This window comes from Nyctereutes procyonoides, unplaced genomic scaffold (genome assembly GCF_905146905.1).
Source record: "Nyctereutes procyonoides isolate TBG_1078 unplaced genomic scaffold, NYPRO_anot_genome, whole genome shotgun sequence".
NCBI lineage: Eukaryota > Metazoa > Chordata > Mammalia > Carnivora > Canidae > Nyctereutes > Nyctereutes procyonoides.
Genome location: NW_026575120.1, coordinates 31,843,408 through 31,854,046, shown reverse-complemented (window position 1 = coordinate 31,854,046; position 10,639 = coordinate 31,843,408). Strand labels below are relative to the sequence as shown.

Here is a 10,639-nt window from a genome sequence, read left to right as displayed (position 1 = left end):
ATGTCTGTTTTTTTCAAAATAATGTTTCAAAATAATCCTTATGACAAAGATGCATATTTTGAGGTACATACTCTCGTACTCTTTAATAGGCATCTATTTTATCCTGAAAACAATCTCACAAAGGAGGTAAGGTGGGGTTTATTTTTCTCCCTTCACAAAGGAAGAAACTTAAAATGATATGAAAATTTAGATGATCTGCACAAATTCATGCAGCTAATAAATGGCAGAGCATGAGTGGCAACGGTGATTTGTGATTGGTTGCCCGACCCTGTCTCAGACAAAGAGGACACTCGATAAATATTTGTTGAAGGAATGAATGATGTGCTTGCGTTTGCTCTTGTCTGACTGACCATTCTGTTGGCAGGCTCTACAAAAAGCCAGCTGTTTCTTAGAATAAGCAGAGCTTTCCCACTCCGACTTACTTCCTAGTGTCTCTGTAATGTTGCTATTCAAACTTTAAGGTGGGTAGTTGGCCTTTCCAAGCAGCAGAATATCCTTAATTTATAAAAATTCTCAGAACGTTGTCACAAGAGAATAACAGGTGAGAAAAGGAGGACTTGGTTCACTATTCATTCATAAAACACTTATAATTAAGAACATATACGCAACACATTAGAATAGGAAGGAGGTTGACGGGATGACCACTGGGTGTTATGCTATATGTTGGCAAATAGAACTCCAATAAAAAAAATACAAAAAAAAAAAAAAAAAGAATAGGAAGGAGGAGGGAGAGGGGAGTTGAGTTTGGGCCAAAAGGAGAAAATATTTTTATGATTAAATACAAGAAAGCCACTCATGGATCTATGGTATGGATCATAGATCTATGGATCTATGGATAATGAACTATGAACCGAAGAATATGGTAAACTTTGTACCTGACATCCCAAAAGAAAAAAAAAAAACATTTTACATCTTTCTTTCACTCCTCTCCTCCATGCAATAATGGAGGGAAACAAGAAGCAAAAAATCTAAGCCTACCCAAAGTGATGTTTTTGAATGTCACTTTTATTTTGTAAAGAGCCTGCTTTCGGAGAAGTGCAAGCTCCAAGGAGAGAGCTGTGCTCCTCAAATGCAAGCCATTTCTGCCAGTTGCTAGCAGATCTTTTCTGCCACCTGGGGAGTTGCTCTCAATTGTATTGACTTTCTGTGACCTTCCTTTATCATGCAAACCGAGGCAGTCTAATTGACTGAGCTGGGTCCTCCCCAGTCCCCAGCAGATGGTCGTTACTCAGAGCAAGTGAATGGTAGGATTACTGTTGGGCTCTGGCTCTCCCTACCGCTCTGTAAACCAGTAAACAGGTTCAAGGTCCCAAGATTAGACAGATATTTGCAACGGCTGATGTTTTGTCATTCTTCCTGGAATGGTTTTCTATTTGGAAGGCTTTAAATTTTCCAAATCCCAGGTGAAGACGGATCCAAAGTATTATATAGAACTTGGTCTAAATTTTTAAATCAATTATGTAACAGGAAAAACAAAATGCTATTTCAATATTAGTCACGAAAGAAAACAGAAGATAAACTTTAAATGATTCTTTAATTTTGCAAGCTTTTACGAAAAATTGATTTAACACCGATAACCTGTTTTCTGATTCTAAAATACCTTCTCTGTAAAAAAAAAAAAAAAAACAACTGGAAAACAGGAATCACGAGGAAAAAAAATCTGTCTGAGCATCACATCACTCAGAGATAAGATAAATAACCTTTGGTTGAATTCTACTTCTTTCCAAATTCTTCTCTTTGCACTTGTATTTGTATTAAATTAGAACTTACTAAATATTCATTTTTATTTTTGCTTAATTTCTCTGAATATTACGAATCATTAGCGTTTTTCATATGACTAATAACTTCATTGAACTGTTTTTGAGTACAGCTTTACTATTTATCGTGTGGATATACCACTTAAAAAAAATCAAGGTATTAAGTGTTAAAAGAAAATTTCCCACGATGTACTGATATAGTAGGCTTTTATTCAGCGTTTCATTAATTGGGCTGCATCCAGTCTAGCAGATAGAAGCGAGCTCCAAGTGCTGCGCAAGGCAAGAGATTTTTACAGCCCAAAGTGAACAAGAGTAAGGGATATTTCTGGACATCATTAAGGACTTAATCGGAATAAGTAAGTAACCCGGAGTTTGACAATGATACATGTTTATTTGGTCTAATTTCAGTTAAACACTTATGACTTTAGTTTAAATTCTTTTATTAATTTTTTAATTTTTTATTATTTTTTTAAAAATAGACACAACTACAGAGAACCATATAACTAATATCTTTTTATCCATTACTCAAAATTAACCAATGCTTATGTTTTGTCATTTTTCTCCAAAAATTGTAATAAAAGAAATGGGTTGTTAAGAGATAGTTGAATTCTACTTTATTTTCCCCCACATCTTCTCATTATAAGTTTGATGCAAACCCAATCCATCTTTTTACACTTTCTGTAAATATATATTTTCTGACTTAAAAATTACATAATGGTGTCATATTATGCATATGATTCTGCAACCTGCATCTATTGCTCTGCATTATCTTTTGAGATCTGCTGATAGCACATAGTTTCATTGAAATGGTAATCCATATAGAATTCAATTCTATAAATATGCCACAATTTATCCATCTGCCAACTGATAAATAATGAGTTGTTTGAAAATTGTTTTCCTTGTTACAAATAATAGTGCATATTTAAGTCTCCATGTATACATGTGCCAGAGATACTAAAAAAGTGAAATTTCTGGGTCATGGGGTATGCTAATTTCAGTTTAATAGCTATTGCTACAGTAATTTTTTAAACAGGTCCTAGCAATTTATGTTTCCCCTTCCTTGCATCCTTGTAAACACTTGATATTCTAAAACTTTTTAATTTTTATCACTGATAGATATAAAATATTTCAGTATGTTTCATTTTGTACTTCCTTGGTTACTAACAAGGCTGAAGATCTTTGTATATTTCTTCACTTGTAAAATGCCTGCTCAATTCTTTGTCTTAAAAAAATAATAATGTCCTTGATCTCTTTGTCTCTTTTCATTGTTTTGTCCTTTATATATTCTGAATACTAATCCTTTGTGGCTTGTCTTGTAACAATGCTTATGACATTGATTTTGTTTGGAAGTTTCAATATTGATGTACCAAAATTCATACATTTTTTTCCTTTATGATCTCTGTTTTTATTTTATTTTTTTTAAGATTTTATTTATTTATTCATGAGAGACACACACAGAGAGAGACAGAGACAGAGAGACAGAGACAGAGACACAAGCAGAGGGAGAAGCAGGCTCCATGCTGATGTAAGACCCCATCCCGGGTCTCCAGGATCACACCTTGGGCTGAAGGCAGCGCTAAACCACTGAGCCACCAGGGCTGCCCTATGATCTCTGTTTTTAAAAAAACTTATTTTGTTGTTAAGAAATCCTTTATTACTCCAAAACTATAAACATATTCTCCTATTTTTCTTCTGAAATTATTAAATAATTATTTTTACAATTAAGCCCATAATTCTTTTGGAGTTTTTATCCTAACTATGGTATGAGAGGGAAATCTTAATGTTTCCCACTTGGAAATCTAGTTGACTCAGGACCATTTGTCGATGTGTCCATTATTTCTCTAGTTAATTGTTTTGACATCTCTTTAACATTTGAAGGCCTCATCCCTGATTGGGCTTGTTCCTGAAGTCTTTTATATGTTTACTGGTCCTTATATCATACTGTCTTTATTTATATGGCTCTGAGTAAATTTAGGTATTTTACCTAAAACTAAACGAACTAAAAAGTTTCTAGGATAATTTTAGACTCTTATTTCTTGTATATGAATTTACCAATCCATTGATATTGCCTTCCTTCTATTACTATTTTGCTGAGCTTTTTATCATGAACGAATATTGAGTTTTACTGAGTGCTTTCATCTCAATCTGTTGAAAAGATTATATTGATTTGTTTGTTTTTAATACTAACATGGTAAATTATATTGAGAGTTTCATGTTGACCATCCTTGCATTGATGAAACTTTATCTGGTTGTGATATGTTGTTTTGTACTTACACATACCTTATTTATATTATACATTACAGTTAATTCTCATTTTTCATTGCAGTTATGGTCTATAAACTTGCTAAAAACACTGAATAAATAAATATTGAATCATTGTTCCTAGAGGAAATACACAATTAGGTTCCTCTAGGACTCTGGAGACATGTTAGTCAACAGATCAATATATAATCTTGTTTTATGTGTTTTTGTCTAAAGATACCTTATTTAATATATATTCTTGATTCATTAACATTGAACTTGTGGCCAATAATACTAGAACTCATGCCCAAATAATGCTTATCTAGTACATGTATTTTCTCTGTAAGGCACATCACAACCTTTTGTGCCAAGAACACTAGATAGTACTTTAGTGCTATGCTATTTTAAGCAGCAAAATCACCAAGAAAAAATACAAAAATATGAAAAACGTGGCACTAAATAGATCACAAAAAGTATACTTGTTTACTACAAAATTACTAAAACAGAAGGCAGAATGTTATCTTGTTTAACCTTGGCTGGGAACATGTGAGTCCTGCAACTCAATTTTTTTGCAACTCTGCACATTTCCGTAAATGACTGTGAAAGCATTTTAAGTATTGATTTTGGGGTTACAAATACATTTGACAAGTAGACAAATTCATAAATAGGAATCTGCAAATAATGAGAAGGTTGAGTATACTATAGAATTTGATTTGTTGTTTTTGAAAATTAGGATTTTTGCATCTGTGTCCATAAGATTATAATTATACAGTCCCTGTTCTTTTTGACATCAAGGTAAATTGAATTTTGTGACTTTTCCTCTATATTCTCTGAAACATGTTATATGAAATACAGATTATGTATTTTTCTTGATAAAAACATATATTTTCATCTTAAAAATTGTTTTTTGGAATAGGGAGGGGAAATTTTGACAACTTTTCAACTTCTTAATGTTTATTAGTTCATTCAGCTTTTGGTTTTAATCAAATTTGTTAACTTGTAATTTTTGTTTGTTTTTTAGAAAATTTACCTGCATCTAAGGTTTAAAATGTATTGGTTAAAATTTTTTTAAAGTTATTTTCTTTTACATCTCTAAAGTATCTATAAATATGCCATGATTTTAAAGATTTATTTATTTATTTTGGAAAAAGAGAGAGCACTCACATGGAGGAGAGGGTAAAAGGAGAGGGAAAATCTTAAGCAGACTCCCAGCTGAGCTCCACCCCAAGGTTGGGCCTGATCTCATGACCCTGAGATGGAGACCTGAGCTGAAACCAAGAGTTGATGTACAATCAAATACGCCACCCAGGCATTGCAAAAATGTCATGATTTTAGTTCAATTATTTATTTATACCTTCTTCCTTTTATTCTTGCTCAGATTATTTAGAGTATTATCTTTCATATTCATCTTTTTAATGACTCTGCTTTGGGCTGCATTGATGATCTCTCCATTGTTGTTATCGATTTAATTAATTTTCTTGTTTATTTTCATTCTCTTATTCCCCACTTTTTTTTTTTTTCTTATTCCCCACTTTATTTTAGCTAGTTAGTTAGTTTGGTTGTTTTTTTATATTTCAGTATAAAATATTTCTAATTTCCACTTTGATTTTCTTTTCAAATCATGGCTTATGTGTTTTATTTCTTTGTTTAAAAATATGTATGAAATTATCTTTTTTTATTTGTTTGTTTGAGGTTGAATTGTACCACACTGTGGGTGAATTTGGTCGATTTTTACAAGTATTTCATTACAGGCTAAATATAATAACAACTAAATACAATAATTACCCCTAAACTGGATCTGTGCTGCAGGGGGGAAAAATGCCATAAAGGCTATTTTTATTTCAACTGACAAAATTTGAAATTAGATAGTAAAGTATCAACATAAGAATTTATAAAGTTGGTAACTATATAGTGATACAATGAGAGAATATTCTTATTTTTAGGACATACACATTGAGGCATTTAAGGGTTAATGATGACAATGTGTGTAACTTACACTCAAATAATTCAGGAAAAAATTTACACACTCATACACACAGAAAATGATAATATAAATGGGTAAAATGTTTAGAGTAGGTGAATCAGAGTAAAGGCTATACAGGTGTTCTTTTTGTTATTTATATTTTTCCAGATTTAACTTTCTGTATATTTAAAATTATTTCCAAATAAAAAGTGTAAAAAGTGTTTTATGGTTCCTCAAAAAGAGTGTGCATTTTCTGTTAGGTGCAGTATTTTATATGTAGTAGATGAGTCTTTTTAGCTATGTTATTCACATCTCCTATACCCTTAATAATGGCCCTCTTCATCCATCTGATTGGGTGGTCTACTTCATCCATCAGATTCAGAGAGTTAAAAAAAAAATCCCAATAGCTTTATATTATTTGAATTCCTACATAGTTTTGCTTTATACATTTTGAAAATGTATTGCTAGGAATATTATTGTTTCTTTGTTTATTTTTAACCTTTTATAAAAATATTTTTTTTATTTATTCACAAGAGACACAGAGAGAGAGAGAAAGGCAGAGACACAGGCAGAGGGAGAAACAGGCTCCATGCAGGGAGCCTGATGTGGGACTCAATCCTGGGACTGTAGGATCACATCCTGGGCTGAAGGCAGGCACTAAACTGCTGAGCCACACAGGCGTCCCTCTTTTTAACTTTTATGTAATTTCACCTACTGTATAAAAACAAACAAAAAACAAGGCACACCCACTTGCCAAATCTGGGATAAGCTACATAACAAAGTCAATAATGGTAATAATAGGTCATAATTTAAGGAATAAAGTAAGAATCTATGAGTCCTTGCTGATACAGATAAATAATGAAATAACAAATAGGAGGGGAAAGGTCATCTTCACATTAAAATGTCAACTAATAAATGTAGAGCAAATGATTCAGTTAGAAAATCGTCATTTGGCAGCCATGATAGAACAATTACATTAAGGAAGAATTATCAAGGAAGGCCAAAGTGAATGAGTGATTTTGATGACAAACAGGATATTTGTATAATCTCAAAGTATACCTCCCTATAAGTATGTATTAATTACAAAGGGAACATAGTAACTTCATAGTGGAGAAACTTGACAGACACCATCTTGACTATATGATCAAGTTTAGTTCATTAGATATGGGACAAATCAATATTTTGTCATCTAGGTCATGAAACATCTCCAATTTATACTTAGATGGTTGTATCCATTACATGATATTTTCCCATGGGCTATGCCCATAAATGTATAGATTCCTGGTGTATTTACCATAAGCAATCCAACCAACAGGATTCATCCAGTTAAAAGCATTCCAAAGATAAGCCCTCCTGGTTAGCAAATACTTTTAACTCTTTTGCTAGGAGGTAGTCATTAACATTTTCACTAGGAGATTAGGCCTAGACATCTGCCTCATTTCTGCCCCCACTCTCTTTTTCCGCCCCCCAATAAATGGAAAGGAAAAAACTGTAGACTTACTGCTTAACCCTTTTCTTGCCATAGACAACACAAATATATGCATATTCTCCTCTATAGTTTTTTTTTTTTTTTTTTTTTTTTTGGAAAGAGAACCTTTTATTACCTTTATGTACAAAAAATTCAACAGCATCCATTCAGCCCAGTTTGGTGGCCAGTTCTTTAGCGTTTGCTTTTTGCAGCTTGGCGATGCAAGCCACTGACTTTGGACACAGGACATTGCCTCCCCAGTGGCACCAGATCTCATCATATCTGTCATTGTAGTTGGTCTTGATGGCATCTACCAGATAAGTCAGAGCCGCTTGTCTTCCAAGTTACCGTGTAAAGGCAACAGTGGTGCAGGTCTTCCTGTAGACCAGAATCCCCAGCCTGGCCTTCCCTTCATAATGCAGTAAGGAACCCCCATCTTATGACACAAGGCAGGCAGGAAGACAATGAGCTCAGTGGGATCCACATCGCATGTGATCACTACCAGCTGAGACTTCCTGTTTTCCACCAAGGTGGTGACAGCGTTAACCCCAGCTCAAGGGACAAGTGGCCTCTTAGTGGGGATATTCCCTTTGCACATAGTTTTCTTCTCAGCCTGGGCCAACAATCTCTGCTTCTTCTCTTGCTTCATCTCTGGTCTGTACTTGTGGGTCATCGTAAGCAGTTGAGTAGCTATTTGGTGGTCCAAGGCCTGGGTGAACTGGTTGATCGCAGAAGGCACTTTTAAACATTTATAGAGAATAGCCCTTTGCCACTGCAGCCAGATGTAGTGGGGCCATTTGACAAAGAGGGTGAAGTACTTTTTGGCCTGGATGTCCTGTCCAATGCCAAAATTCTTGGGTCTTTTTTTGAACAGGGCATTGACCACCTTCCTGGCCTCCTGCTTCTTCACAACAGCAGGGGCAGGGGCCACCTTCTTCCCCTTTGCCTTCTTTCCTTTCGGCATCTTGGCTTGCTGGAGGACTCTCCTCTATAGTTTTATTCCTGGTGCCCTTCACTGAATGGAAATCCTTTGTCTAGGGCAGCCCGGGTGGCTCAGTGATTTAGTGCTGCTTTCAAGCCTAGGGTGTGATCCTGGAGACTCGGGATCGAGTCAGGCTCTCTGCATGGAGCCTGTTTCTCCCTGTGTCTGTGCTTCTCTCTCTCTCTCTCTCTCTCGCTCTCTCTCTCTCTGTCTCTCATGAATAAATAAAGAAATCTTAAGAAAGAAAGAAAGAAAGAAAGAAAGAAAGAAAGAAAGAAAGAAAGAAAGAAAAAGAAATCCTTTGTCTTGATATAATTGTGTTCAACAAATTTTCCTCCATGGCTTGTATTTTTTAATTGTTTATGAAAATTGCTCTCCACCTCAGGTCACAAAGATACTCTCCTTTCTTGTCTATTCTTGTCTCAGCTTCATTGGATAATATTTCTAAATCTTTATTGCAGAGTTGGAACAGCCCTCCCGATCTCCTAGCTTAATGCATGTGGCTCTGATCCGGCTCCCTGTGTGCAGGGTGTGGGCTGCCCTTTCCTTCCCGAACAGGTGTCCTCTCTCTAGTCCCAGCATTTAAGGTTCTCCTAGCTTCAAAAACTCCATTTGCACTTCAGAGTCCTTGTGCTGCTTAAAGTTCACTCTCTTTTTTTTGACATCTTCAGTTTTTGCTTTTAGCTTGGCTATGTTTTTCCTTTCTCCCTATTTTTTTTTTTTTTAAGTAAAATTTTTGCGGCTTTTTTATGTATTCAGCTTTGGTGATAGGCAATCTTTCCACATAAACCTTGCCTTTTATATTGATTAAACAGTTATAATTTTTTCCCTCTGTAACATCAGAGGAAAGAAACCAGTTACTTCTGAGGGTAAGAAACTTTGGGGGGAAGATTCAGATGCAATGAAACGCCGGGACACCTGCACCCCGATGTTTATAGCAGCAGTGTCCACAATAGCCAAACTGTGGAAGGAGCCTCGGTGCCCATCGAAAGATGAATGGATAAAGAAGATGTGGTTTATGTATACAATGGAATATTCCTCAGCCATTAGAAACGACAAATACCCACCATTTGCTTCAACGTGGATGGAACTGGAGGGTATTATGCTGAGTGAAGTAAGTCAATCGGAGAAGGACAAACAGTGTATGTTCTCATTCATTTGGGGAATATAAATAATAGTGAAAGGGAATATAAGGGAAGGGAGAAGAAATGTGTGGGAAATATCAGAAAGGGAGACAGAACATAACGACTCCTAACTCTGGGAAATGAACTAGGGGTGGTGGAGGGGGAGGAGGGCGGGGGGGGGGGTGAATGGGTGACGGGCACTGAGGGGGACACTTGACGGGATGAGCACTGGGTGTTATTCTGTATGTTGGTAAATTGAACACCAATAAAAATTAATTTATTAAAAAAAAGAAACTTTGGGGGAAATAACAGAAATATCTGAGGGATTTTATCAGTTTTTTGTCTAACGTGATATGTGATGCGACTTCCTCAATGGATTTCCCTCAATCCTCAGGAAAATATTCCTTTTCTTCAATGCCTTTCATTGTTCACAGAATTCATTAGGTTACAATTTGAGGTTCAAATTCCACTTCTTTTAGTAGCTGTGTGACCTTGGAAAAATTATGTAACTTCTCAGAGTCTCAGTTTCCTTATTGCTTCCATCAGGTTAATAATATGCACCAAATAATATTTTTGTACTAAATGAAAAAGATCATGTACATGCCTTTCCACCCCCATGCCTTTCCACCCCCTAGAACAAGAAAAACAGAATAGTAGAATGGAAAGATTTCCAGGAGGATCTGATTTGTTACTAACTTACACTGCAGTTTTGTCAGCCTCAGCCTAACAGTTTCACTGCATACAAAATAGTCCCTAAAATTTCTTCCAAATTAAAAAGTCCATGACATAAGTTTTACAATTGCATTTAAGATAAAAGCCTGACAAAGCCCCTGTGTAGTACATTTTTTCTTTGCAAATGTTTATTTATATTATAAATTTACTAAATGAGAGAAGTGATTTGACTCATGAGTTAAATATCTCACTAGGTAGTGTAGAGTATTTAAGTTCTCTGCTTTATCCCTATGCACAGGTATGGTGCAACCAATTGCAAGATGTATGTCAGATAATGTGTTCCTAAAATTATTAACTGAAATGATAAGTAGGAATGGAAGGAAAAAGAAGAGACAGGAGAAGGGGATCAGAAATGCTGAAGAGATGTTTGGG

General features: G+C 35.2%; 1 pseudogene; it reads right to left on the bottom strand.

Annotated features, from left to right (window-relative positions):
• Window positions 1-7,596: 7,596 nt before the first annotated feature.
• Window positions 7,597-8,399, bottom strand: LOC129516119 (60S ribosomal protein L7a-like; annotated as a pseudogene).
• Window positions 8,400-10,639: the final 2,240 nt, after the last annotated feature.